Source organism: Oryzias latipes, chromosome 16, assembly GCF_002234675.1.
Source record: "Oryzias latipes chromosome 16, ASM223467v1".
NCBI lineage: Eukaryota > Metazoa > Chordata > Actinopteri > Beloniformes > Adrianichthyidae > Oryzias > Oryzias latipes.
In genome coordinates this window covers 8100283-8127954 of record NC_019874.2, presented here as the reverse complement: position 1 = coordinate 8127954, position 27672 = coordinate 8100283, and the positions used below count along the sequence as shown (strand labels likewise).

Here is a 27672-nt window from a genome sequence, read left to right as displayed (position 1 = left end):
TAGAACATGAATAATAGACATGTTGCCCTATGTGATTTTGGAAAAAAAAATAGAATTCTAAAAATTGGAGAAAAAATAGAATGAAGAGGACAGTTGTTTTAGTGATTAATTTATCATATTTGATTCCACGTTCATTTTAATTTACACTCTGAAAGTCAAGTCTCAAGTCTAGTTTGTGTTTTGAACTAGAGGTCATCTCTAGGTGTGTCCGGTGACTGTGAGTTGGAGGTTTATTTTGAAAGATTTGCCTGGAAGTAATGTTGGTGCGCTTTGGGTCACTTGACAGCAGCGTGAGCCCCTGGCTTCCAAATAAGGAAAGTGGCTGTCGCTGCGCGCGGACTCGCGGACAGACAAGGACGCTCCTGAGAGCAGAGCCGGGAGACGGCGGCTCCCAGACCGCCACCAACCTGCCTTGGTTCGCCTGACCACTGAAGGCGCACGTCTACCTGCGCGCCGTGCGCACCTTGCGCGCGGGAACAGCTCCACGTTGGGAGAACATCTCAACTTTTTCAGACCGAGGAGAATTTGAGGGGAATTAAAAAGAAACAGAGCAATAAAGGAAAAATCTATTGAACTGAAAACGGAGCTAAAACTAAGACATCGTTTTATTCTGTGGAGCCAGGAGGAGCAGAAGAAGTTTATTTGGGGGACTAAGTGACAGCAGGAGAATTGGGACGGAATTGTCTGGAGCTGCTTTACGCACTGGGGGCGCGTAACGGACATCCAGAGCAGCCGCCGTGCGTTTTTGCGTTTTCATCTTCCAAGCACAACCTTAGTTAGATTCAACATGAGGCAACTCTTCTTTGAGTCCACGGAGCGCTGCGTGGACTTGTAGGACTTCCCTTTTTCTCCTGTCGGAATTGTTCTGAGCGCCCGGAACGCAGCAGCTTTGGTCACTGAAAGCTCGGTCAAGGTAAACGGTCTCGGTTTTTTACTTGGATTCTTTTTTTTTTTTTTTTTTGAAAAAGGTGTCAAAGTCATTTCGATGACCTCTCAGTGACTTAACTGTAGGGTTCATCGAAAGTTTACTTCAACCCGTTCCGTGTGCGCGGACTGCAGGTGAGCATCCGGGAGACGCAGGCAGGCAGGTGGAGGGAATGTAGGAGCCGTCTGGATGTTTGCTCTGAACGCCTCCATGTCTCCTTCCTGCTGGGCAGCAGAAGCTCTGCAGCCCGAACCGGTTCCTCCGGAACCATCAGTTCTGGGGTCTCTGGGGGGGAACGCAGCGCAGCGTCTTTGTTCTCCGCCACGTTTAGATTGCTCTCCAAATGACAAAGTACAACTCTTAACTAACTTGTCAAAAATGAATTCAGGAATATACACTATTAAAAATATGTTATTGTTTTGCGCAAAATTGTGGCTTTTAAAAAAAATCAATTAATTTAATTGAGTTAATTAATGACTTAGCTGCAATCCAGCGTCCTCCTGTTAGGGGGATATGAAGATGAGCAGCGTTTGAGCTCTTCATCCCAGAGAAGGACCTGAGTGCGTCAAGAAACACAAAGTATCTGTTTTATATTGACATAAACCTCTAGTGTTTTTCCCTAAAGATTTTTATTTCACTTTTTTGCTCATTTTTTCTCCACCTGACTTCACTCCAGAGGGGAAGGTGATGGGATGTCAAGGTTGGGGTGTGATGAGGAGGTGACCGGGCCAGCGGTGTTCATGGAGAAAGAGGAAGGCTGTGAGCCTGCAGCCCTCAGCTGGCTTCATCGCTGATGGCTTGTTGGTGTTTGGACCTCATGGTGTCCTCAGTTGTGAAGGAAAGCCCAGACAGGACAGGCTTGGCCTGTTTGTGAAACTTTGAGAACTGGATTAAGGCTTAAAAATATGTCATTGCTTATAACCATAATAAAAAAAATAACTGGTGGATTGATGCAAACTTTAATTTCAAAGTTAAAGATGATGGTGGTGGGAAGAAGCCATGAGTTCGTGTTTTCCCGTTGCTTCTGAGCAGTGTGTCGACCGTTGAACGAGGTGCCAGAGGAAGCAAGAGCAGATATGTTCCAAATACCAAACAAGAAGGGGGGAATCTCAAGGCTTTATAAAAGCAAAACAGATTTTGTTAAGTTTTCTTGCCTTTAAGATGCTTTATTGTGAACTTGTTTTTTTTCCTCAAATCAAAAAGGAAAAGATGGAACAAGAAGAACGCTTCTAAAGCTTAGATAAAGAACATTACTGAAATCAATATGTTGATTAATACTAAGATGAAACTATAAAGGCTCCACGTAGTTGAACTCTTAAAAATGGACGCTGTTCACTGAGGGAGCTACAGCTTTGGCTAGGGAGGCCGACGCCATGTTGGCAGAGTCCGTCGGCGTGTTGTTTTTGTGGATATTTTGGATATTGTCAGATTTTCCTTTCCAGTAACGACCTTTCGTCCGCAGCAGATGACATCTTAAACTCTGCGGCTTCATTTCCCGCCTCTGCTGCTCGTTTTGTGTTGTCCTGTTTTTTTGTGTCCGTGGTTCAGCGGCTTCCTCCTATTTCTTATCTTATATTAATAATATCAACATTTCAAAGGCAAATACGTTCAAATGTGTCTCTGATAGCCATATAATCAAATGCTTTTTCCACGCGAGACTTTAGTACTGGACGTGCATGGATTTGAATCTCTCATAGTTTATTGCTAAATCTGAGTGCTGACCCTGCCCCCCACCCCTGCTTCCTCCCCTCAGGTGTTCCGATTTGCAGTCAGCTGTGTTCTGCATCAGTGGCGTTGCAGACATCCGCGCATGTTTCTTTAATCCAGAAGTCCTCCTTTGTGTCTGCGCTCCTGGAAACACCCTCGCCGTTGACTGCACCCCCCCCCCCCTCTCCGTCCTCCTTCTCGATTCCCAATTTTCAGACAAGGTCACAGTGTCCAAGGCTGCGCACCATCAGAGAACCTCACATCTGTGAAATCAGAGGGCCAAAGATGAGAGGGTGAGAGGGACGCTGGGGGTGTCACTGAAATGCGTGGGTGACAAGGTGACAGTCAGATGATAAAAGATGGATTAAAAGCCAGATGGAGAGGGGCTGTTGACTCAAGACCTTCTGATGTCAACAGGCGGCGTCTGTCTGAGTCTGCCCATCGCTCAGCGACTGAGACACGCCATGGAGGAAAAGCACTGGAGTCAGTCATTACAAAAGCCTTTTTTAATGTTATTCTACATGTACTCACAGAGTTGATCCTGTAAAAATATTCCTGTGATCGCCTGATCATTGGTAGTTTTGGAAAGAAGAGTGACTCGGGCAGAGGTTTCATTGTTCAGTCCTTCAGAACCAAAGTAGAGGCTCACGGCTCAACCACCAGGTAACCTCTGTGTCCCTATCGGCTTCATGCCAATAAATATGTCCGAACATATGTGGCTGCACATGACGGCGCAGGTCTGACTCATACACACTCGCTGCTGCTTTATCTGTGCAGTCTGTGTAATCTCCTGTCATCCATTACAGCTGCTCTATCAGAAGTTTTCTGCGTTTGAAACCCTTTTCAAACTGAGCAATGGGTTTTCTTTTGAAATATGATGCAACACAATAGGCAAAAACATCCTGCATTTATGTGTCACAAACACGTTTAAACCTGTTCTAATTATTTTAGCTTGTCTGTGGTGCCAGAAACCGTTTCGGCTGTTGCTGGGATGGTGTGGCCTGGCTGATGTCCTGCTGTGTGGGGCTGGGGCTGGACAGCCTCAGCATAAAGCTCAAAGACCTGAATGTGGAGCGTTGATATGGTTCACATTTGTGCAGTGAGAATTCAAAGCGGCGGCAGACCTGAGAGCGGCAGCTTGCAGGAAAGTGTCGGATCACTTAATCATCCCTGTTGCTAAGGTATAAAAGCAGTGCAGCATGGCTCGTCTTTTGTCTGGAAACAACTGCGGAGAGAGCAGCCAAGCAGAAACTGAGCTTAATACTGGCTGCTTGACAAACATGTTCATAATCATCGTCGTACAAATGCAGACTTTGATCCTTTGTTCAGCGACTGCCGGCTGAGCAGTGAATGTTGTTGCTTTCAATCAAACTACAGGGTCTTTGTGGATGTGGAGCACATCTCCAGGAGCTGGATAATCTTCATTGGTTCTTTTGGTAGTTGAAGGACACTCTGAGAGGTCAGAGGCAGAACTTCCTAACTCACCAGTCGTCTTACATAAAGCAGGCTAGCCAAGTCAGTGTGAGAAAAAGCAGCAAAGCTACATCAGAGCAGATTTAAAGTATAATTAAGTCTGTACTTAGAGAAGTATGTTGAGCTGCACAAACTATTGATTTATCCAAAGCAGCGGATTACCCAATTACACCCCTGATCACTCTGGAGCGCCAGGCTTTAAGACTATTGAGTTTTCTGAACAAACAACACCACGGCTTGGCTGCATGCTCACAGATTGGAAATGATGAAGAAAAAAAAAATCTATCAATGAATTTTGTAATGAATTCCACTATACTTGTCTTGGAGCACAGAGTTGCTGCTGGTGGCTCGGCGGATTCTTCTGCACTGGGGCTTCTCAGCTGATGTGCACAACATGCCAGACAACCTGCTACACTCATGGTCCATGTTCATTTGATGGACCTGAATGTAGAGGATGAAGGAGTTTAGGGCTAACTCTGAGGAGCATTAATGCTGTCAGTGTTTGAAAAGCATGTTTAAAGTAGCGAGGGGTAATACTTGAATCTTTATCTTTAGTACCAGTGTTCCTGTTCATGTCTGACATACAGAGAGATGCACAGTTGGAAACGCATGGTCTGACAAGAACTCTGTCCTTAATTTCTCTTTTTGCTGCTGTGCAGCTTCAGTTTGGACTGAAGGACTGCCAGGGAGAATTCTTTCTCCCTGCTCTGAGTTTAGATGCTCTGGTCCAGTTTCAGAGTTCTGGATGTGCGATTTGCTGATTTGGGTTTTTGAGTGTCAGTTATGCCCTAATCACAAATGCCCTTGTAGGTGGATACCGACTGTCTGTGGGCAAAGGATGGGCAAATCTGCCCACGCAGGTGGCCCACAGGAAATATCAAGGTCGTCGACCACTCTTTGAGTACGTAGAAACAAAATGTTTGTGCACATTTTTTCTTTGGTCATACTGAGAACACTTCTACAACACACCAGGGTAGGTGAGGGAGGAATAGGTGTAATACAAGCAGGTCGTATGAATATTTCTTTTTTTCAACCCCCCTGAACCCCGAGGACTGTGCAAGGAGTTGGACAAGTGAAAGGTGCTGCACTCCCTACGTGCAGCTTGTCTGTTACCGCCGTGTCACACAGCCACCACGTACATTTTGCGCATATTGCACAGATGAAAGTTGGTCATACATGAATATACGTATAAAAAGGGAAAAAGGTGTTCTTTATGTGTCGTTTTTACAGATGTATCACGAACGCACCACCTTCAAATCACTGAAGAAGTACGAACACGTAATCCTACGTAAAACCCAAATGTGGCCCAAAATACATGCGTCAGTTACATCTTTTTAAGGTGGTATGTGCGGCGGATACATGAATAAAAGTTCTACATTGATGGTACATGCATGAAAAGTCTGTTAGATATATGTGAAATGGTCGTGGAAAGAGACAAATTTACGTCTGCATCCTGCAAAAATCATGCACAATTGAGTAAGATTGAGGTATTAATTGTGTATACACTACGTAAGATACGCGTAAACAGAGTAATTCTGAACTGTCCAAAAATTTTGAACAGCTCAAAACCAAATTCTTATAAACCCCTGTTGGCCAAAACACTCGACAGACATCTGAGCACATTGACCGATGACAAATGCAAGAAACACTTAGGAATTACGTAGATCATGCATGTATCGTTAAAGACTGACATTTCATACGTTGAAAATGTATGTAGTGACTGTGTGACGCAGCCTTTAGAAATTAGAAAATTAAACAAAATATAACTGTAGTTTTTGTGGATGTCCTACAGGTGTTCTACAGGCACTTACGTATTACCTGCACACTCCGTGTACGCACACCTAACTAACGACTATAGTGCTGCATAATGGACGCCATACAATAGGAACACTCCCACGTCATAAGTGTGTGTAACATCCATTATCTCTACAAATACTTCCTGATACACTTACCACACACACAGGACAATGGTGCGTTCTATTTTGATGACGTCCTTTAAGGTGACTGCAAGGGAACTGCGAATTCTCTTAAGGTGCAGCGGCTCCTCTCTATGTCGCTCCACGGACCCGGACAACCCAAAAACCTGCAGCACCCGTACAGGTCAACCCCCCTGTGAGGTGTGGGTGCAGTGACCTCGTCTGTGTGACACATAACCTCAGTTTTACAGAGGTTTAAACACAGGGACTGATTCTCAAGCTTATGTACACACAGGAGGACAAAGCAGGATGGGTTCAGCTCGGCTGCTTTCTGTCTGATCTGATCAGGCGGAAAACTGCAGATTCTGATCACTGGCTGATGACTGTTCATCTCCAAAGAGAGGTGACTTATATCTGCTGGTATTAGCTGCTACAGATGAAAACGGAGGAGTTCAAATGGATCCAGAGCAACGCAAACCCTGTTCCCTAGCAGTAGGGAGCGCAGCGAGTGGACCTCCTGGAGCCAGCCGGGGTGGGGGGTTCTGCTGATTGTGTGCCATTCTTGCTCAGTGCTTGCTGGAAACAGTCAGGAGTGTCTGATATCTCCAGTCCTCTTTTGTTTCACAGTTTGTTGGAGCAGCAAATGCATGACGCACAGCTGAATGCAGAGGCTGGACAGTCTCTCCTCTGTGTCTCGTTTGCCGCTGGGCTGTCATGGGGAATGCCCTCGTTTTCATACGTCCCCATAGCTTCAGTCATAAATTTTAAATCATTTGAGACTTTTTTGTTTAGCCTAAATGAAACTAAATCATGTTTTCCCTTCATGGGGAACATAAAACTGTTTAAATATCCTGCTATTGGAAACTGTGTGACTCTTGTTGCTGCCTTAAGCAGATCTTATCTCCATGACAGACATGAAATGTAAGAAGCGTTCTATTTTTAGCATTTATGCTCATTAATCACTTTAGTTGGTCTGAAAATAAACAGACAAAGGTGCAGCCCTCAGGCCAGAAAAACCCTGAGCTTTTCAAAATGGAGAAACTTGCATCCCTGCTCCTGCCGAGTCTGCAGGGCTGCACTCTGCTGGATTTTGAGATGAAAATGATTTCATTTGACTTCTGGTTCCAAACTTATTCTCCTGGAAACCTTATGTAGAAGCAGTTCGAGTATGTCAGCATATAAGACATGTGGCTGTGAGTCAAAGCCTTCTGTTAGCAGGAATCTCTTGTCTTCTATTTCTGTCGACACGTTGGCACGTCGGAGAAGGAAGCCGAGGAAACACCTTTACACCTCGGTGTGTTCTGATGACAAAAAGGCTTAGCCAGCGGTGGATTTAACAGCTGCAAAGCGTCATGGATACAGGAAAATCTCGCCACATTTGCGTTTTTTGCAGAAAACCATTTTTAATTGTCAAATTTTTTAACATATAATATTTATAGCATAGTTAGTTATTTTAGTACAAAAATCATTTTTTGCTCTAATGTGCACAGACGTGAAACCCCAAAATGCTCTTCAGTGGAAACGTCCAGACGTACAAATCAGTAAATCAGTTTCATTGTTCGGCGTTTTGGTGGCTGAACATTCCAGAGCGTGAATCCTGAAAATATCAGCAGTCAGAGCTTTTAAGGCGTGGCTCTGGGCAAACAAACCCTCTGCATCCAAAAGCTCCTGTTCGGGTATCGAGGGGGGGGGGATACAAAATCCAAGAATAGCCTGTTTTTTAAAGTGGCTGCATTACATGCAGATTTTCATGATGGTGTATTGGGCGGGGTGTATGTGGGTCACAGTGTACAGGCTTGTGTCAGATTGGGGGAGGGCAGGCGGTCATGACCAGCAACCTTTTTCTGGGAGGGCTGTGACTCAAAGAGGTTTAGAGCCAGTGAGTCATTAGTCTGCCTCAGTTCAGCACCGCATCACAACAAGGTGTGCTGTTTTCTGTTTTTGCAAGCTGCGTCGTTAAGTTGGTGTCTGCGTGGTCACTTTGCTCTACAGCTACACACTCGGAGGGCCAGCTCACCTTGGGAACGAGAGGTGCCACAATCCTTAGTTTGAAAGTCAAAGATACACCATTGAACCGAATGGGGGGGGGGGGGGGAGCGTTGTGTCCAGACTGCATCCCAGTATGCTAACGTTGAAGATGTCAAACCGCGTATGTCAAAGGAATTTATTATTTACTCTTTTATTACCCCTTGTGCTATCTTTGGGGTCCAGATGACCCCACTCCCAAAGTGCCTCCAAGGCACATTAACTTTGGGAGTGGGGTCATTTGAACCCCCACCCGCTGAGCCTTTTTTCTTTAATGATTTGTGATCTTCACTGGTGTCCATGGATTAGATGAAATTCTCTTCACCTTTATCCACCTTTGTCCTGGTAGGGAGAACACGTCAATGTAAGGGTGGGGTCATCTGGACCCCACAAGATAGCACAAGGCTTACACCAGGCTAAGTATGAACCAACGGAACAATCTTTTGTCATCGCTACTCACCTATTAGCAAATTAAAAATAGGATTTTGAACTTTAAACAAGCTTGTATCCATCATGGATAATCCTGAGCATCCTCTCCATCCTGTTCTGGACGGTCAGCGGAGTACCTTTTCCAAGAGGCTAAGGCGGCATCGCTGTCACACCAACCACTATAGGAGATCATTCCTTCCTCACCCCATTGGACTCTATGACACATCATTCATTTGTAGTAGATAAACTCATTTGAGGTCTGTCTGTTTTTTTAGAGCTGTTAGGTGAACCGATTGTTGTTGTTTTATTCTGATTGTCGCCCACTGTTTGTGTGTTTGTATTGGGGCTGTATGCGGACGCTACAACAACTGGGATAAATAAAGTATCTTTATCTTATCTTATCTTATCTTATCTTATCTTATCTTATCTTATCTTATCTTATCTTATCTTATCTTATCTTATCTTATCTTATCTTATCTTTTTAAACAGAAAAAAAAAAAAACGTGACCCAAAAGTCTAGATTTTAACAGAATTGTGGGAAAAGTGAATCATTGCGTCCCTACTGGGAAACAGCTGCATTTCCGAGAGAAAACGCCAAAAATTGTATTAAATGGCCTATACTAAGATAAATTAACTTTTTGAGCTTTTAAGTGTATAGAAATGTTCATTCCTCACTATAAATAACCCCAAAGCGGTGTTTTGATCCATTCACGCATTTCTAAGTATTCCTCTAAAAACCTGCTTTCTGAGCACCAGCCCCTCCCAACTCACGAAGATGAGCTGATCGTCACATTGTGATGTCACAAAGTGAGGAAATGTCACTTCCAGGAAGAGTCTGTGCTGCCAGCCCCGCCCCTAGGCTTACACACACACACACACCCACAGACACACTTCTATGGAGTTAAAGGACAAATCTTTTGCGTTGTAGCGGCTTTGTTGTGCGGAATTGCACCTTTTAAACAGATTTGCTGACCTTGTACTGAATCCTCTTGCATCCCTAGCAGACCTAAGAAGCCTGAATGGCTGCATTTTAGGACTCCGTGTCAGTAAAGTCGTGGACAAAAGTGTTGAGAGCTGCTGCAGGCGTGCCCGCGTTCCGAAGTTTCTGATAACGATAAGAGCATTTGCTGTAATCTCAGGAACAGCTCAGCGTCTCCTCACAGCCACGTCAACTCCTTCATCACAGCATGCTGTGAAGCGAAGCAATGCCTCCAAATTTTCTGCATGCGTGTGGGCACGCTCACGGCATCTCCCCCGCATGCACACAGACACAGATGGGTCACTCTGCTTCCTCCACAGCTTACTCAGCGGTGGCGTGACCCTGTTTTTGGCTGAGAGTGTGAGCTATCATCAACACATTATGTTGTAAATTCTGCTCTTTTATAACTAGTGGCACTATTCTTTTAACCCCCACAGGCTCGTGAGGGGTTTAAGAATGCTTTTCACATCATTTTTGTCTGTCACCAGCAGCGTGTTTATGACAACATATAAACTGAGGAGAAAACATGCATCACATACTCCATATTCAGGTTTTGCTGTGGTGGTTGGGCCGGCACTGCAGCTGCTTTAGTCTCAACCAGTAAAACAGCAGAGGTGCTTTCACACTGCAAGGATCTTTTGATGATCTTTTCTTTATCCTCCTTGATGAGAAGAAGAGAAGCCTTTGATCTGGAGTGGCTAGATAATCATCCATAGCAGAGCCCTGATTTGTGTCTCTGCCCTGGGCGCCCCATCAGGAGCCATCAGTTCTGGAACTAATCATCTTTATCCCGACTCTCCTCGCTGAATAGCGCACCTTTACAGACGGGGAATCTGCGTTAAGGGTGGGGCTGTTTTCACGCCAGACCTGTGCAGGGAAGGAAGTCTGTTGTCTGAGGTTATTTGGGAAAACATGTGGCTGAGGCGATTCAGTTTAGGCATCTCTGCCAGGGTTTGAGGTGAAAGACCCACATCCAGAAGATACACTTCTTGATGGAAACTGAAAGACTTTCATAAATAAACAAAAGACAAACTTACTAGACCTAAGCATGACAAACGACTATATTATTGACAGACATTCAAAGAAAACTGAACATTACAACTAGGGTTGCACAATAATATCGTTGCCAGCAAGATGTCTGCTCACCCCGCCCATCCTGCAAGCTTCTGTCACATGTAAGTGATGTCACCTCTCAGTGCCTGCACTAGAGAGCTCTGTCTGCAACACGTTTGTACAATAAAGTAAAAAAAAAAAGCTCTGTCTGCAACATGGTGCAGCACTCACCCATGTGGGCTTGTTTTACTGTGTCTGAGACCAACGGCTCACTCGCTGTTTGCAAAATGTGTTCGACCAAAGTACCACAAAGACGGAAAAATGTCCAAATTTAACACCACAAATCTCACAAGCTATTTAAAAAACTACCACCGCGATGTGTGGAAAGAATATGACAGCGTGCTAGAATGCTTGCTAGCGCTCATTCTGGAAAAAGACAAAAACAAAAATTTGCCTTGTGAATGAATCAAAGGCAGACACTTGGTTGTGATGAGTTTTCTTAGAGTATATTCAGACAGGACACATTTGGTTTGCTTAAAGTGAACCAGAGAACCAATTTTTCAGTCTCAATACATCCAAGGGGACTCTGGTCCGGGACCAGGAACCGCTCTCTGACTCATCTTTGGAGGTGGTTTTGCTTCGTTTCCAATCAGTCTGAGCTTTGGTTCGTCTGAGATTCCTCAACGGACGTAAATGGAAGGCAATGATTATCGTGTTATCAAACAGAGAAAAGGATCCAGCTGTTTATTTGTTAGAACGTTTATTTTAACACTGCTGAAAACGCTTCTAACATGCTTTTCTGTGTCTTGTTAACACACCCGACTGGTGCTGCTGTGACGTCATCCTAAAAGCCACCTTGTAGCTCCTTAATAGATTTTTCTCAAAATAATGTCATAACACCACAACGACGAGACACAGCAACTCAATTAAAATGTGATGGGATGAATGCAGGCTCATTGAAACAACTTTTAATGTGACACATTACTGTTCACTGTTTTCCCAACAATCTATAAACACTAAGCAGTGTACCGTCTAAAACGTCGTCTCCTCAGTAACCATCTTGCACCATGACTCCGCCATACCAAAATAAAAGTGTTGTATCTGATGCTGATACAGGTCAGCGAAATATAAAGTTTGAATGAGTGAACTATCTCGACAAGGATTGCAAAGCGCAGAATTTCTGCCTCTAGTTGCTTTGCCCCGGCTTCTTAATTCCTCACCAATGAGTGAAGAGATCTTTAGTCATGTGGTTTTGTTTACAAGCTTTGGTCGGAAACAGGAAAGTCTGCTTGACGGCAGTCTGAATACAGACCAAACTCAAGGTTCAGGACTTGGTCTGGACCAAATTTCCAGTTCCAGGCTTAATCGTATACATTGGAAAAACGCACATAAATGCAATTTGAGCCTAAAGTTAAAGCAAAGTATGATTGGAAAACGTAAAATTTGTGAAATTCTGTTGCATGCAAAGATGAAGAATGGCAAAATCAAATGTTTGAATCAAAAGCTGTGGGAGGAACTGTCTTTATTCTCAGGAAACAAAAAAAGGAAGACTGCTTTTGGCAGTGTGGATGAGTGGAAGGTCTGGAGTCTACTTTCAGACTCTTCACTCTTCTTACTGCCGTCAAATTCTCTTCAAATAGATGTAGGTCAGATGGCAGAGTTCCCTGCCGTAAAAAAGCCTGATATTCGTCCAAATATTGATTTGTATAACGACTGTGTCTAGCAGCAGTTTGTTCTGTGTGAAATGAATGTCTTAGTAAAGTTTTTGTGCCACCAAAAAGAAAGCCATGTGGTCCCAAAGTGCAGAATTTCCAATTTGCTTTGGTCAGCTGTGTTGTTGAACAGCTCTACTTAAGGGAAGCGTTTGACCCCTCCAGGTTCCACTTCATTACATTTTTCTCCACTTATCAGATATTGCAGCTGGTACTGAGCTCGGCACATTTTGTCTGCTTGATCCTTCAATAATTTGCTGTTCTGGCCTTTCACATGGAGGTAATGATGGATGGAACAATGGGCAAGAAGTAGTTTAAAAGATCTCTTATATTTATACTACCAACCTATTCCTTTTAACTATTTTCAATCTTTTCTACTTTTGTCATTTTCTCTTCACCCATCTCTATTATATAAAACTCTTATTGCAAATATTTCATCTTTTCTGTCCTCTTCCATCCTCAGCAGTGTCAGTTGAATGCCCTCCCTTCTTTACCTGCTGAGGTCTGTGTCCATCTGATCATCTCTGCCAGATCTCGTTACTCAAGATATCAATTTGTTCTGCTGTTAAACTGTGAAACTGTAAAATGCTCAAAGATGCCCTAAAACTTTAGATTCGGAAATCATTAGACTTCCCTGACCCTTTGCCCGCCCACTAAACACACGTGCACATGCACACACAAACATATGGAATAACTGTGCTCCCATTTTGGTAAACCTCAGTTTAATGTCACTGGACATTCAGGCCTGATTGTTCCAAGGGCATGTTGACTGAGGACGTGGCTCAAAGACCAGCTGACACTGTGGGGCAGCGTCTACCTGAAGACTTTAAGAGCTGTCTTTGATGAACGGGTTAATTCATTACGTTCTTACCTTAATTATACTAAAGGTAAATGTCATTTCAATATGTAGAGATCATCAGGAATTCAAGTCAAGATTCAATTGTGGTACAGAAAGATGTGCATGAAATAGGTGTGTAGTCTGTAGGGTTGGGGTCTTGGCCGACAATGTCATGCATACCTGGGATAAGCTCGAATCATAGATGAATATACTCCCACATGGTGGTTAAGACCAGACTTTTGAAAGGCATCACTCCAGGTGGGGAACAGGGTGGAGTTAATGAGCTGCTTATTTAAAGACAAAAATATCCTTGTGATGGGCTGAGAATGAGATTTAGCTCTTGGTATAAAGTGAAGGCCCAATGATGATGATGTGTCGAGTGGCAAAAAATCCAGCATACCAGTAAGTGAGGTAGATCTTCCTTATAAAAGCAAAGCTTCAATAAGGAAAGATCTTGGGAATTTATGGTGATATAGAAAATTGACATCAAGTAAATTCGTAATCTTTGGTGGTGTGACTCTGGACCAAGATGAATAATACCCCAAAATAGAGAAAAGGCTTACTTTAAAAAATCCTATCCTAGAAAGAAATGCAGACAACTAAACAATCTATGAACTTTGTGAAAACACACTAGGTAAAGATTGTTTTGACAAAATTGCATGATCCATGAGATCTATGTCTTTTTAAAGACTTAGTCTTTAATATGTATCTATCTATCCCTTTCTCTTTCTCTCACTCTCTCTCTCTCTCTCTATATATATATATATATATATATAAGTAAAATTATAACTGTTAATAAATGAAAAAAAGAGCAGAAAAGGGAAAACTTATATAATCTGCCCCTATCTCTTCATCGGCAAAGTTAATCACGGTACACCATATGAAAGAAAACAAAAATGATTTTTTGACAACTGTTGTTAAACCCAGCCTACATTTTTAACACATTTACATGCGTAGTGAGATTTGAATAAGTGTTTCTCGTTTAAATAATCATTCATCAGAATTTTGTGTTCCCTTGTGTTACATTTAATAGAAAAGTGCCTTTTTGTCCAGTCAGATTTCAAAATTTCCCATGGTGAGACAGATCTGGATCAAAAGAAAATGAACAAAACCTGGTTGTGTTCTAAATTTAGTGGTGGAGAACTAAGCTCACATTAAAACATTAATTAACACATTAAAAGTTGTAAACCAGTGGGCGTCTGTTTCAAGCTGTTCCTTTAAGCAAATATAATGGATTGATTGAGTAGCTTTTGACGTTATTTTCCATGTCAGCAAAAACAAAACACTTACCTCAGTGTGACACTGCATGTGTGTGTGTACATGAATGTGCATGTGTGTGAGAGTTGTGAAACTGATGGTGATGATGAAGTGCTGAAAATATGAGCAGATATATGCTACATAACATTCAAATGGATGCTGGCCTGCTCTGATGGCTTTTCTTGGATCTGAAAAGTCTTGGTCTTCAGCTGCTAATAGCTGCACTAGATCATCTGAGTGTCTCACTGAGTTTGTCTGCTCTGTGCTGAGGGGGCAGTTTACAACGGCTTTAACAGAACTGGACGGAAATCAAGCTAAATTAGTTTGAAACCCCGAAACTGTCGAGCAGTGGCAAAAGTTCTACAAGGCTACGGATAAAGAGATATTTATCTGCAGGGATTTCATTTTGAGTGCCCTGCAAGGTTTCATTTCTAAAGCACACCAATACATGTTGGGGAATGTCTGCTGTCAGCACTTGTCATGTTCATAAACTGTTGAGTTTCCAATATCTGAACGACCACTGGATCACCTCGTTGGCCTCTTTGGGGTTAGCATGCTAAGATCAGGTCTGTGAGGTCCATTTGGCGCTGTAGACACTTTTTATCAGAGTATCAAACTGCTGACCAGAAAACTGGTTAGTACACAGTTTGGTTTTCACAAAATACCTGGATTTCATTCCAAAGCTAGTATTAGTTCTCCTTTCTTTCTCATTCCTGCCATCATGGAAAAAAAACTCCCGCCATCCGCCTCCTGAGGAACCTTCTTCATTTTTTCACGTTCTCCAAGATCAGAGGAGAATTCTGATGGTAATGAAAGGGGACTTTCTGTGGTAAGCGCTGTTTTCTGTATTTGTTCAGTCACAGCCAACACAGTCTTTTTGCTTTCCATAGCGAAGGGAAACACAACCTGCTTGGCTTGATGTGCACCCAACGGTTCTCACTGATAAAAGATTCATTTTCACACACCAAATGGTAAAAGTTTGATGAAGATGCTAAACTTTCCAACAGCATGAGTGCAGCAAAGCAGACTTTAATTTAGATAGAAATGCTACAGATCATTACACTAATGCTGGGTTATGTTGTAAAAAACATCATTGTGACAAAAGAAAAAAAAATACATTTCAACCTAAAACACAAAGCCTGGGGTTCAGTTAACTGTAAGAAAAATATTTGAAAGGAGAAGCGCCTCCTGCGCTCTGTGGAGTAATGAGGCCATCCTGTCTGAGGAAACTTTGAAAGTTTCTCCGCACACCCTCAAGTTTCATCAGTGCTGACCCAAGCTCCAGGAATTCTCCATTCAGCAAACCGGTGGCTGAATATGTGGCAATTCTGAGGAGCTCCAGAGATTGATTTCTGTCCACATCATCTGATCAGTTCATACGTACACACTAAATCTGCTCTCCCAGACCTCAGCATGGCTTAGACATGGATGCAAACATCTCATCTCCAGAGTACCGCCTCAGAATGGAGTAAAGGACGTGTGGTTTTATCTGACCCCTCCCACTAGAGATGGGATTCCTGCCATCAGATGACATTGTTTCCGTTTGTTGTTTCCCAGTTTAGCTCCACTCAAGCTAACCCTGGCTTTGATTCCTGGTTTTTAACTCACATAAGGAAAATCTGCTGACTGTGTCCTTTGAGGGTGTTGCTGCTTCTCAGATCCTGCTCTGTGCACTTTAGGTCAAGTTCAAGTGGTCATTCAAATTCTTGTTGCCTTTCTGTCTTATGTGTCCTGTCTGCCTGCTTTCCTCTGACCTCTGGCATTTTCTCTAGAGCACTGTCTTTCACTGGTTGTTTTTTAATCCTTTCTTTTTCTTTTCCTTTTGGCTAAAAATTGTAATAAAAAACAACACAGCACATGGTCTTTGAGTGGCTCCGTCTGTGGCTTGTAGGCTTGTAGGCTGGACTGTGCAATATCTTAGTGACAGCTGGGATAGGCTCCAGTAGGCCCCAGAGACCCCAAGAAGGATAAAGTAGCATCAAAATAGCTTTTTTATATTTTATTCATTGTACTTTAAGAGCTTATCATAGTAAACATATATTAAAAAACAGAAAATTAAAAACTTTTGACCAATTGTACACACAGTATAAACAAACAAAACTCACTTACCATTCTCCTAAAAGAAAACAAACATAAAAAAATGATTGTGTCACCCAGTTTGGCATCACCGGGGCAACACTCTGTAGCCGGGCAGAGTGGGAAAGGGTCTTTCCACAGGTCAAGGTTGGGTCCAGGCCAAAGTAATGACGTTGGATCACTCCTTGGTGGCCCCGCCACCTGCAGGAGAGCTGTAAAAATGTGCAGGTGGCGGTCCATGCTAGGTGCCCTTTGCAGCACAGCCCCTGATCATGGAATTTGGCTTTTAGTACTTGAAATGTCACTTTTTAGGAGGTAAACAGCCTGAGCTTATGCAGGAGGTTGAGAGGTACATAGTCAGGCTCTCCTCCGCGCTTTGCTTTGGCCCTGAAACTCTGAGGACTCAACCCTCTTGGTGTTTCTCTGAGAAACACTGGAAGGTGCCCCTTCGGGGGACTCCATTGTCCTCCTGGGGGAATGCCCATGTGGGCTACGACAGTGGCACGTAGAAGGGCATAATTGGAAGGAATGGCCTCCCTGATCTGAATTTGAGCTGATTTGTTGGACTTTGGTGCTCGTCACAGACTGTCCATAGCAAACACCACGTTCAAACACGAGGGTCTCCATAGCACCACGGAGACCTTGGCAGGAGGAGGACGATTGACTTTGTAGTCATTTCTGGGTCGTTTTAATTTTTAATCAATCGTTTAAATTATTTCATTTTTCTATTTCTCGTTTAGCGTTTTTTTATCCGCTAAACGCTAATGTTCATTAGAAATACAATAGGTGAGGCCCGCAGTACACCTGCCTCAAGGCAGAGGGTGCTGTTGATCCCAGAGAATGTGACACCATGGCTAAAGAATTATAGAATTAGCAGAAGCAAATCATGTGCAGAGATCCAGTTGTTATTTAATATTAATATAGTTTAGCATCATTTTTTTAAATGGAAACTTTTGTGTCTAAACTCAGGAATTTGTGGAGACACGTCTCTGGTAAAGATCTCCATGGAGATAGAGAGATTTTAAAACTAAGGAAAGAAAAGGAACACTTCTTAAACAGGTAATCATGGGTTTCTTCAGGAGGAGTTGCGCACGGATGTCGTTTAGAAGTAAAAGTAAGTCAATAATAAAAATTCTGTTGACTTTTTTTCATGCTACACTTTTTAAACAGAAGAAAAATGTTGAAATTACATTTTAAACAACACACTTTAACTATAAATGTTGAAGAAGCTTCTCTGTAGGGTTTTGTGATGGATGACGTCAGTGCCTCACCAGCCGTAAACCTCACCGCACATCTCTTTTCCTTTTGTTTGTTCTCTGTGCTTGGATGGGTGGAACTGTGTGTGGTAGTGCATCATGTTGGGGTTGTGTGTGAAAACCAACTGCTGGTTTCAAACTGAAGTTGTTGAAATGAGGCAGATTTTAAAGGGAGATTTGACCTGAACACCAAACAGTGACACTGCAAAGGTTTTCTTCCCTAAATTTTAAATAAGTCGCTTATCTAAAACTAGAAAAAAATTGTTGTATTCAGTTTTGATGGTGCAAGGGTTTTTGAAGGTCTTTCACAAAAATGTTGTGAAAGACACCCCACCCCACCCAAAAAAAAAAGAATATTGTTACTTTGTAATATTCAAAACATTGACATGTGTTAGTGTTGCATGAAATTCTTTCAGGCCTCCACCGGTTTGTCTCACACTGAATCAATAAAATCATCCATGGGTGAAGCCCTTCTTTGCTCACAGACATTTTCTAGATTTAGAGCCGCTTTCAGTGAAACGATCATCAGAAGAAGAAAATGAAAGTGAAAAACAGCGTTATTCATGAAGCTCACAAAGAAAACCTGCACTAAACAGTCACACTGAGATTTTCTTATCAGGTAGAGAATGAAGATCACTAACATTTAATATCTAAGATAAAGAGCCGCTTCTCTCTGACTGAGAGTAGACCTTTTGCTGTTGCTAATAACTAAATATTCCAGTAAAAAAAGGGTGTTAAACTGTAAAGAGGCTAAAGTAGTAAATGATTCTGCTCAGAAAGGAAATGTTTGGTCGTTTCTTTTTATAAAGTAGAAAAATAGCTGCAAAAATTTCCCATTTAATCCTATTCAGATCCCGTTCCGAGAATGAGGCAGCCAGCTCGGATTACAAAACCTTTTTTTTCTGACATGAATCATAAAAATCAGACATGACGCACAGACTTTTGTGAGATCAAAGTGAAATGCAGACGGTTAGCTCCAGTGATTTCAGACCGGTCTGGAACGGCACAGAACAGCCTGTAGTGCGGAAAGCAGGTGACACACAGGGACTTGAGGGAAATATATTTAATAAAATGCACTCTGCTTGTGTTGATTTTATTTTGCTGGATGATTATGAAAAACCTGAGCTCTGTTCCAGAAAAGAAAACCTTGTTTGAAGCTGATTTTACAGTCCAAGCCTGAGGGTAAAGAAGACTAATTTGGTTTAAGACCCAGAAAGACGTTATGAAATGATTTTTCAACCAAATGAAATGTTTCATGTTTGGATCTCTGGAGCTCATATCTTCCTCTCTTACAGACGCACAGATGCACACGCATGCACACACACATTAATGCTGCCACTGCAGTGAACTTAAGAGCAAAACATGAACGTCTAACATGACCCATGTGAAGTTTTTGCCTACGACAACGCACATTTTTGTTTTCTAAGCTGATGTTTAACACAAACAAAAGGACAAAGAGGTTACTTTTTTTGGGTTTGCATTGTGAGCTTTGAAGTTCAGAGTTTATAAGAATCTTTTGAATCAAGTTGGGTTGTTGGAGGGAAGGAGTGGTTCACAAACAAAGCGCTTCAGGGGAATGCGCGCCTAGTTAGCGATAGACACGCTGCTTAAGCGGTGCATTGCAAAATTAATTAGAAAGCTTCATGCTGAAGAAGATCTTTTACTACCCCACCCCCACCCATCTAAAAGTCACCACTCTGTCTTTTATACGGTTCATTTTACTGGTTTTCCATGTAAGGTGGGGAGGTGCTGTGTGAAGCCCACACCCCCCTGGGAATGCCTACAAAGAAAGTGCAGTAACAGTGCCCCCACAGGCGTGTCGTGGTGTTTTCTGCTACAGAACCACGGCAGCAGCCTTTGGGGGGTTTTGTGGCTTCTATATGCGCTGCAGGATGATAGGAGGTCCGGGAGCAGGGGGGCGGTGGGAGGAGCAGTCTTTTCTGCAGAGGAGCATTCGGTCCTTCAGGAAAGCTTTGGAGGAATTTCAGGGGTTTTTCTTTAATATTTGGCATCAAAAGCAATGGGAATGAAATGTGATTTTTATGTTTTGTCCTCAGTTTGGTGGCAAATTGTAAATAAATCTGTTGCTCAACTGTGAAACATTGGCAGAACTGCACGGCTACACAGCAGCTTCGGGTTTTTTTTCCACAGTCTAAAAACTAATCTTGAAAAAATGTGGAGACTTCAGACATGGAAAACTTCCCCCTGGCCCTGTTCACCTGTACGCAGCAGCTGACGAGGTTCTGTGGTAATGTAGGCTGTAGGGTTTCCCGAGCTTCAGTCCTGCTCGTTCCTCTCTTTGTCAAACATCCTGAAAAGCTTCCGAGTCTGTTGTGCTTCAGTGCTGACATTTTGGATAAAGAAACAGACAAAAACCGTGACATCCCTACTTACACTCTTTATTACTGATAATTACCAGTTACTTTCCAAAAGTCCAGAAGTTTGCATGTCACATCTACCCAGAACATGACTTTTCTGGAGATAGTGTGTGCGTTTGTGTGTGAGAGAGAGATGAAGGCAAACTCAGGGTAAGCAGCATCACACAGTGTTTAGCATTAGTGATTTGAAAGCCATCGTCTCTTCGTCTGGATCTTTTGTTTCACAACTGCAGCAGAAAGTGAGTAAAAATTGTTTAAATGTCAGTTTGTGTTTGATCAAAACCTGCGTTTGAACGTTCTTTATTGTTTTGAGAGAGAGAAAAACAGATTACCAGGAAATGTACTGAAAAGTATTTACAATTTAGATTGTTGCTGTAGGATGAATAAAAAAGAAAAATTTTACACAGGGGATTCATGCAATAATTATCATTCTAAGTGACTTTGTATCAATTACACTGAGCAATGAAATAAAAGTCATGTTAAACTCCAATGAAAATAGTGTTTTTGGTGTTTTTAGCTCGTTCTTGTAGCTTTTTTTCATATACCGTAATTTATTCAATGATGTGGTTAATTAATGCATTTTTTTCTTCTTTTTTCTTTTTAATGTATTTTTTCTAACGGCCGCTAGAGGCGCTCGAGCAGAAAGGGTAAGAGTGAGACAGGAGGAATACGGTAAATGTGTCAAGGAAGTGTGTCAAGTTTAATATAAATTACCGCTTTGTGAATAAATAGCACGAATAGAACCTCATCATGGAAAATTCAAGAAGAAATGCATATAATGCAGCTTTCAAGTTAAAAATAATCGTTAAAAGCAGTGTGAATCACCGCGGTGATGCGGTTATCATCACACCCCTAGTTTGGGAAGGTATATTATGAAAACTATGAAAACTATTTCTGTGTACTGTCTTTCTTTGTAAATATATCATGTGTTGAAACTTTCCTGGATTAATTGTTTTCTTTCTGACGGTGGTCAGAAAATGCAGGGAGATCCTCTCTGCGAAGGCGGATCTTCCTTTGGGTTCACTTTTCTGTTCAGATCCTCAGAGCCTCCAGAGCGGGTTAAAAAAGAATCATTCACCGTTCTTCTGGAGGAAACCTTCTTTTATAACAGTTCTCCTTCACTCTGTATATCAAACATGAACAAGCTCTCACTCCCTCTTGTGCTGCACGAGCTCTCCCTTCCTTCCACTGCGAGTGCTCCCTCCTCTTACTTACACACAGCAGTGTGAGGTTTCAGCACATACACATCCTCATTCTACAACACATGTTTCATTGTGGGCACATGCGGCCTATGTATGTACAAAATGGTTTGTTCTTTAAAAATGTAATGGGTGCGGCTTGTAATCAGGTGCGCTCTATAGTCCGGAAATTACCATATATAAAGAAAAAATTATCTTAAAATTACCTAAGTATTTTTTTATTGGAATTGTGTAGAATTAGTAGCAGATAAAAAAATGCAATTTTTGTTATGTAGAAGTTACAATCAGTGGGCCATGAGTTCCCTGCTCTGCTCCATTTTGATGCATCCACCTGCAGACAAAGATATACATGAATGTCTTTGTTTTCCTCGTCTGAGCTGGAATCTGGATCTAAACTGTTCGACTGGATAGCTCTGATGTTGCTCGCCATTTCTGTTGCACTGCTAATGTTAGGTTGGCATTGTGAAGGGCTGTAAGAGTGGAATCAAAGGGATAATGGGAAATGGTTGCAGACTTGCTTTGTGCCAACAGCCACAACTCAGAGGTGAATTTCTAATATACTCCTGATGCTCTGCAGAAACTATGTCCCAGAAAATGACAACGATTTTGGCTAAAAATGGCATCATTGTAATTAAAAGACCACTGGGAACGCTTTGAATAAAAGATTAAAAGATGATCGGAGTGGGACCTAAACCTAAAGCTGTTCAAATAGGAGCACTTTAACCTTTCAACACCAGAGCGTTAAACACTGCAAATTATTACACATTAATGTTTTAAACACTGCAAATCTGCACTTGACTGGATATTGCACATAGCTTCTTCCTCTTTTCTTTATCTGACCGTGTAGAAACTCTGTGACAGGAGTTCTGCTGTAGATGCAATTTCCTTGGGATGTATGAAGTCCTCAGACTTTGATTCTGATTTAGTTCCAGTGTTGACGTTCTCTGTACTATTGTAACTGTTCAGCCGTTCACACAGTCACTGTAATTCCAAGGGATTCTGAAGTGGAGAAAAATAGCTTTGCGCCGTGAATGGTGCTACATATTGGTGCAAAGGTAAAATGAAAAGCCACCATCCTCTGCGTTATAATCAGCTAATTGACGTTGACTGAGTAGACGGTTTAAGCTTTACGTCATGTCCTAAAGCTTGTGTTACAAGTTACAAAAACTGTTATTTCAATCTATTACGGAAATTCTGTCAAAAATATTAAGTTTCATATCATAAACATTTTGTAAACCCAAATCAAGATCCAAGCAAATCAAATAAAAGAAAAAACTTGTTTGTGTCCCTAAAAAATAGAAGTAGAAACAAAAGCATTCCTGGTCTTTGTTTACTTTTTATTAATATATCTTAACGCTGGCTGGGGCCACACGCCTCGGCACACCAGGAGAGGTGGCTGAACACTACCTAAATCCACAGTGGAAATACAAATGAGAAACTTCACAAAACACATCAACCCAAGACATTTTTACAAGTCGGATACATTTCTTACATGTGTTTTTTTTTCTTAGGAAATGTTTTTAAAACATGAATCCTGATGTATTTCTTTTTGATGAAGAAATTGCAGCAACAGAACCAGCGTTCTCCATTCTGATGACAGTAATTCCCCTGAAGAAGCAAGACGGTCTTTCAGAACGAATGCTCAGCCAAGCCAAACAAAAACAGAATGCCGACGTGATGGAGGAGGCCCACTTTAGTCTGTTTTCATGTCACTTAATCACGCGGGTGCGCCTCGTTTCTGCACATGTGACAAAACACAGATGGAATATTAAGAAGCGCTCACTGTCACCCACATCAAACCCTTCCAAGCCTCGCCGCCTCTTTCCCTCAGCGACTGCTGCAGAATCTTAAGTCCACAGGTGTCAGCCGTAAATTTGTCCGCTTGATTTGCACCATTTATGGATTTCTTTCTACACCCTTCAACCCCAGACCAAAATAAGCTTTGTTTGGTGGCTCTTGCACTTGTAAATCTGCCTGTGGCATTTTGATAGTGGCTGACACACTGCTGGGAGAGCAAATATTATGAGAATAGAACAGGATTAAAATCTGTCACTCAGACAGTTTATTATCCACACAGCTGGCATAAGAGCCCCGGAGCCAGAAGAGCGATGAGGAAACGGGGAAAAGGGCGAGGAAGTTTTAAGGAAGAGGCTTGGCCTGTCACTCAGGACATCCCTGGTAAATAGAGCGGTAAATATTTCAGCCGTCACAGCCGAGTGTGGGCCACCGGTTCCTTTGCATGGCAATGAGAGGGAAGCAGGAGAGCCGGCTTCAAAGGAGCCCTTTAACCGTGGGAAAACTCTGCACACGCGCACCATCATGCACGCCACCTGACACTAGAGGTCTGTGCTGGCTGGATGGACACTTATTTCCAGTCACTCTCCTCTGACTTCTGAAATGACACCTTTGAAGTCAGCTTCTGAATCAAAGCCACTTCCTATCGGTCATGCTAAGCTACGTACACACACTCACACACACACTAGCTTCAGAAACGTCATGTTCTGGGTAGATGTGACATTAGGCAGTGTTTTCTTCTAAAGGCCGTGTCACACAGCCACTACGTACATTTTGCACATATTGCATCGATAGAAATTGGTTATTCGTAAATATATGTAGAAAAAGTTGTGGTCTTAATGTGGAATTTTTTCACAGATGTTTCACGAATGAACCACGTTAAAACCATGTAAGAAGTATGAATAAACCACACAAAGAACACATAACTCCACGTAGAACATGAACCGTGCATGATTATTGCGCCGTTTATAGATAATTCATTGGTGATTCGTGCATCAATTACGTAATTTTAACGTGGCATGTGCGCCGTACACGCATTATAAAAGTTATACATTGGTGGTATATGCGTCAAAAGTCTGTTAGACATACGTGAAATGGTCACGGAAAGCCACAAATTAGCTTATGCATCTTGCAAAAATCCTGCACAATTGCGTAAGATTTACATAACAATTGCGTATAAACTATGTAAAAATACACATAAACTCTGTCATTTTAAAACAGTTCACGTAAAGACCTGTCGACCAAAACCCTCAACTGACATCTGTGGCCATCAACGAATAACGAACACAAGAAACACTTAAGAATTACGTATATCACACATGTATCACTAAAGACCGAAATGTCATACGTGGACAATGTGCCTGTTAAGATGCATGTTTGTAAGAAAACACATTTTTCCAATTATTTTATAAATCAGCCTTCTACAATCAAGACTGCAGCTCAAAGGAGGCCGAAGCTGCACAAAAAAACCTTCAAACGGTGCGCGGTCCTCTAAGTTTTTGTGTCAGTCGCTGTGTGCTATGAATCCACATGATTGTCAGTGTGCTACGGTAAGAGCGGAGGTTATAGCTTATTAAACCTCAGAAAATTATTGATAATCTAATGAGATGTTCAAGAACTTAAAACACCCACAATTTAATGGCCTCATGTCTTTGACACTGGGGCTTTTTCCTAAATTTCCCGCATGCACATTTTACATTTCTGAGGAGCTGACTCCTAGCTTGTTCATGAGCTCATTGTGTCTGCGAGGCCCTCCTCTGTCAGCTGTCAGTGTCTTACTGCGTTAATCTCAACCTAGAATAGACAGAAGCATTTGAAAGCCCCAGGACCGCAAGCTGTGACATCTGATTTCAGCATCTGAAGTGGTCTGAGGAGGAATTTAGCCAGAAAGTCTGCTCAGTTTGGTTCTCACTTGGTGTCTCATGCTGCCATCAGCAGTTTGACATGTAACCGTGAGAAGAAGCTCTGAAAATGTCCTTGTTTTCTGACTTACTCACACAGACGCACTCACACGCATTAACAAGGTCCTAATTTGACTTTTAACTTTTCTGGCTTGCAAGGCCCATATTGACTTTGAGCAACACCTTAAATTAGGGGTCGACCCCAATATTTGTTAGTTTGACAAATTTCGGCATTTGCCTTTTTTAATCATTCCATCTGGGAAAAGGTACATAGTTATGGTCATTTCAGCTCAGGTGCAGCCGCCCATCTCGAACTACTAGCAATTACAGCTGTTACTTGTGATCCATTAACCCTTTTAACACCTGGGATGTCACTGGCGATGCTTAAATCAAACATAATTTTTTAGGTACCATAGCTATTCATCTGTTAACACCATCAACGTCATTCCATCAGATTAGCTTTTCTCTCCGATCTGATTGGCCGAACTAAAATGGATCCAGGACATCTTTTGCCAAAATTTCAACCAGTGTGACTCAGAGATTTTCCACATCCGAAGAATCCAAAGGGAACATTATTAGAACATTCTAGCACACTGTATGGTCACATGTCTTTGCTAAATTCAAAGTATTTCCAAACATTGGACTGGACTAATGGACTAATCAGTTTTTGCTGATGTCATCACACGTGTGTTGTCCTCTGTGATGCACTTGGTCCTTTTTTAACTTATAGTTAAAAATAAATGTAGCTAAATAAACCTACAGTACCTCGGTCCAAGTGGTGTTTTCCCAGATGGATTTGATCATTGATTTATGTAATTTTGAAAGGATGTTTCATTGGTTTACGTCCATTTGATTTGATTCTGCCTCAGACAGATTGATCTGGTTCTGTCATAGGAATACAAATCCATACATTCTATTGTTAAGTTATTGGAGATTATTCTGTCACGTTAGTTCCGATTTTAAACTATCTTCTTTTCCTCCCGTGCACGTTTAGTAGTGCTGCTTGTTCTTTGTAAACTGGCTGTTGGAACTGCCAACAAAACTCAGATCCAAACATCGAAACATCCATAGCTGTAATTCAATAACTTTTGTGATAAGCACAAATAAAAAAACTACTGGTAACCAAAGAAATAGAAAAAATGTCTAGATGTTACCATTATTTTTTTTCTGTTTGCACATATTTTCTTTCTCGCAGTGTTTGGCTCAATCTTACAGTGTTCTTCACTCCTGCTAGCGCTTTATTTTGAAAAGCATTTCCAGAAGATAAGAACGTTCTGCTCTGTAAAACTATGTACCTTCTTTTACATTGATATTTTTTTTGCAAGAATGAAATAGTAATTGGGAGAAAGTTGGAATCTGGAGGTCACCCTGTGTATGCCCTATGATATTTGCTGCTCATCACTGTAAAGTGACTAATGAAGCAGAAAGACTAGTAGGACGTATCTTTGTTGCAGTGTACTAGGTGGTCATGTAGCTGATCAGCTTCAGATTAAAATCCTAATGCAATAATTTTGAAATGTGTTTATGGATGTAAAAAATTGGAGCTTTGCAAACACTTTGCCTCTTAAAATGTTTCAGGAATCAAAGCAGACTCACAGCTTCACTAACCGTTTCAGCAGGAGACGCTATAACGTTTCAGGGTCTGTATTCTTGTCTGTTAAATGATATAAATATTTTTTAGTGATTTTCCCTAAGTGTGTAGTACTTTAAAAATGTTTCATGTTTGATCAAAGTTGATAACAAACTTTTTATTTTGGGAGCTTCTGCTGATTGGAGAGAGTTGTTGCTATAGAAATGTAGACTCAGAAAGACTCGGACCAATCGCTCCTTACTGACGATGTCTGGTCCTAATATGGCGGTGTCGATACTGCAGAAAATGCAGACTGACTTAAATTGGAAGCAGAAGCTGTGAGTGCTGTCAGACTCACTCTGTCCAGTTCTCCTATACAGTCAATGAGCTGCAGCTTCTTTCTCTTTACTCTACCTTGATATTAAAACAGTTTAGGTCTGTGCTGCTAAACTCCACAGCCATGTTTTCTTTTCTTTTTTTTATTTATTTGCAATGCTAGTGTCACAGTGGAAGCACAATAGGAATACTGTAAGGCAGTGGTCCCCAACCTTTTTTACCCTGCGGACCGGTATGACATCATAAGAATTATTCACGGACCGGTTTTTAAGATGTGGTGGAGGATTATTGTAGCAACCCTACGATGAAGGAGGAACAGAGAAGTGACAAGACGAGCTTTCAGCTTTTTAATTGACAGGCATGTCATTGTACATCGCACAGGTGTCATCATCCTCTCCCCTTCCCACACTCATGGTGCAAAAAAGAAGTACTGTCTATTAATTGTAGCTTTCTTTTTTTTTGGAAGTCAAAGGCTCATCTTCTGTCACCTGGCTGGGCGTTTTCCTCTTGGCAAAGAAACTTTCCAAAGACGTTTGTTTTTTACTCATTTTTCTAGCTCCTAGGTTTTATTTTAGCAGTAACCTATCACTGACCTATCAATGACCGAGAAAAGCGCCTTGGCCTGCGTCAAGAATGACATAGACAGATCTAACAGAGAATCCGAAAATTTTTCTAAATGAAAGATCTTTCAGATTCCAAAATAAATAAAACGTAAGTAATGTAAGTGACTTATTCTTTCTGTGCGGCCCGTTCCCAAATACCCATGGACTGATACCGGTCTGAGGCCCTGCTGTAAAGAATCAAAATCTAGTTCTGAAAACACAGTTGGGATAAGGGCATACGATGGT

At 41.9% G+C, this 27672-nt stretch overlaps 1 protein-coding gene across 7 annotated transcripts in view; it reads left to right on the top strand.

The window, feature by feature from the left end:
- The first annotated feature begins 317 nt into the window (after nt 1-317).
- Nucleotides 318-27672, top strand: part of adgrb1 (adhesion G protein-coupled receptor B1) — a 186575-nt gene continuing 159220 nt past the window's right edge. For 4 of the 7 annotated variants that reach the window (XM_023963832.1, XM_023963833.1, XM_023963829.1 and 1 more), the window contains exon 1: nt 319-913. The gene's annotated coding sequence lies outside the window, so the exon portion shown is untranslated. Of the gene's footprint in view, nt 914-27672 lie in introns of all 7 variants that reach the window. The other 3 variants (XM_023963830.1, XM_023963834.1, XM_023963831.1) reach the window with 1 other exon arrangement.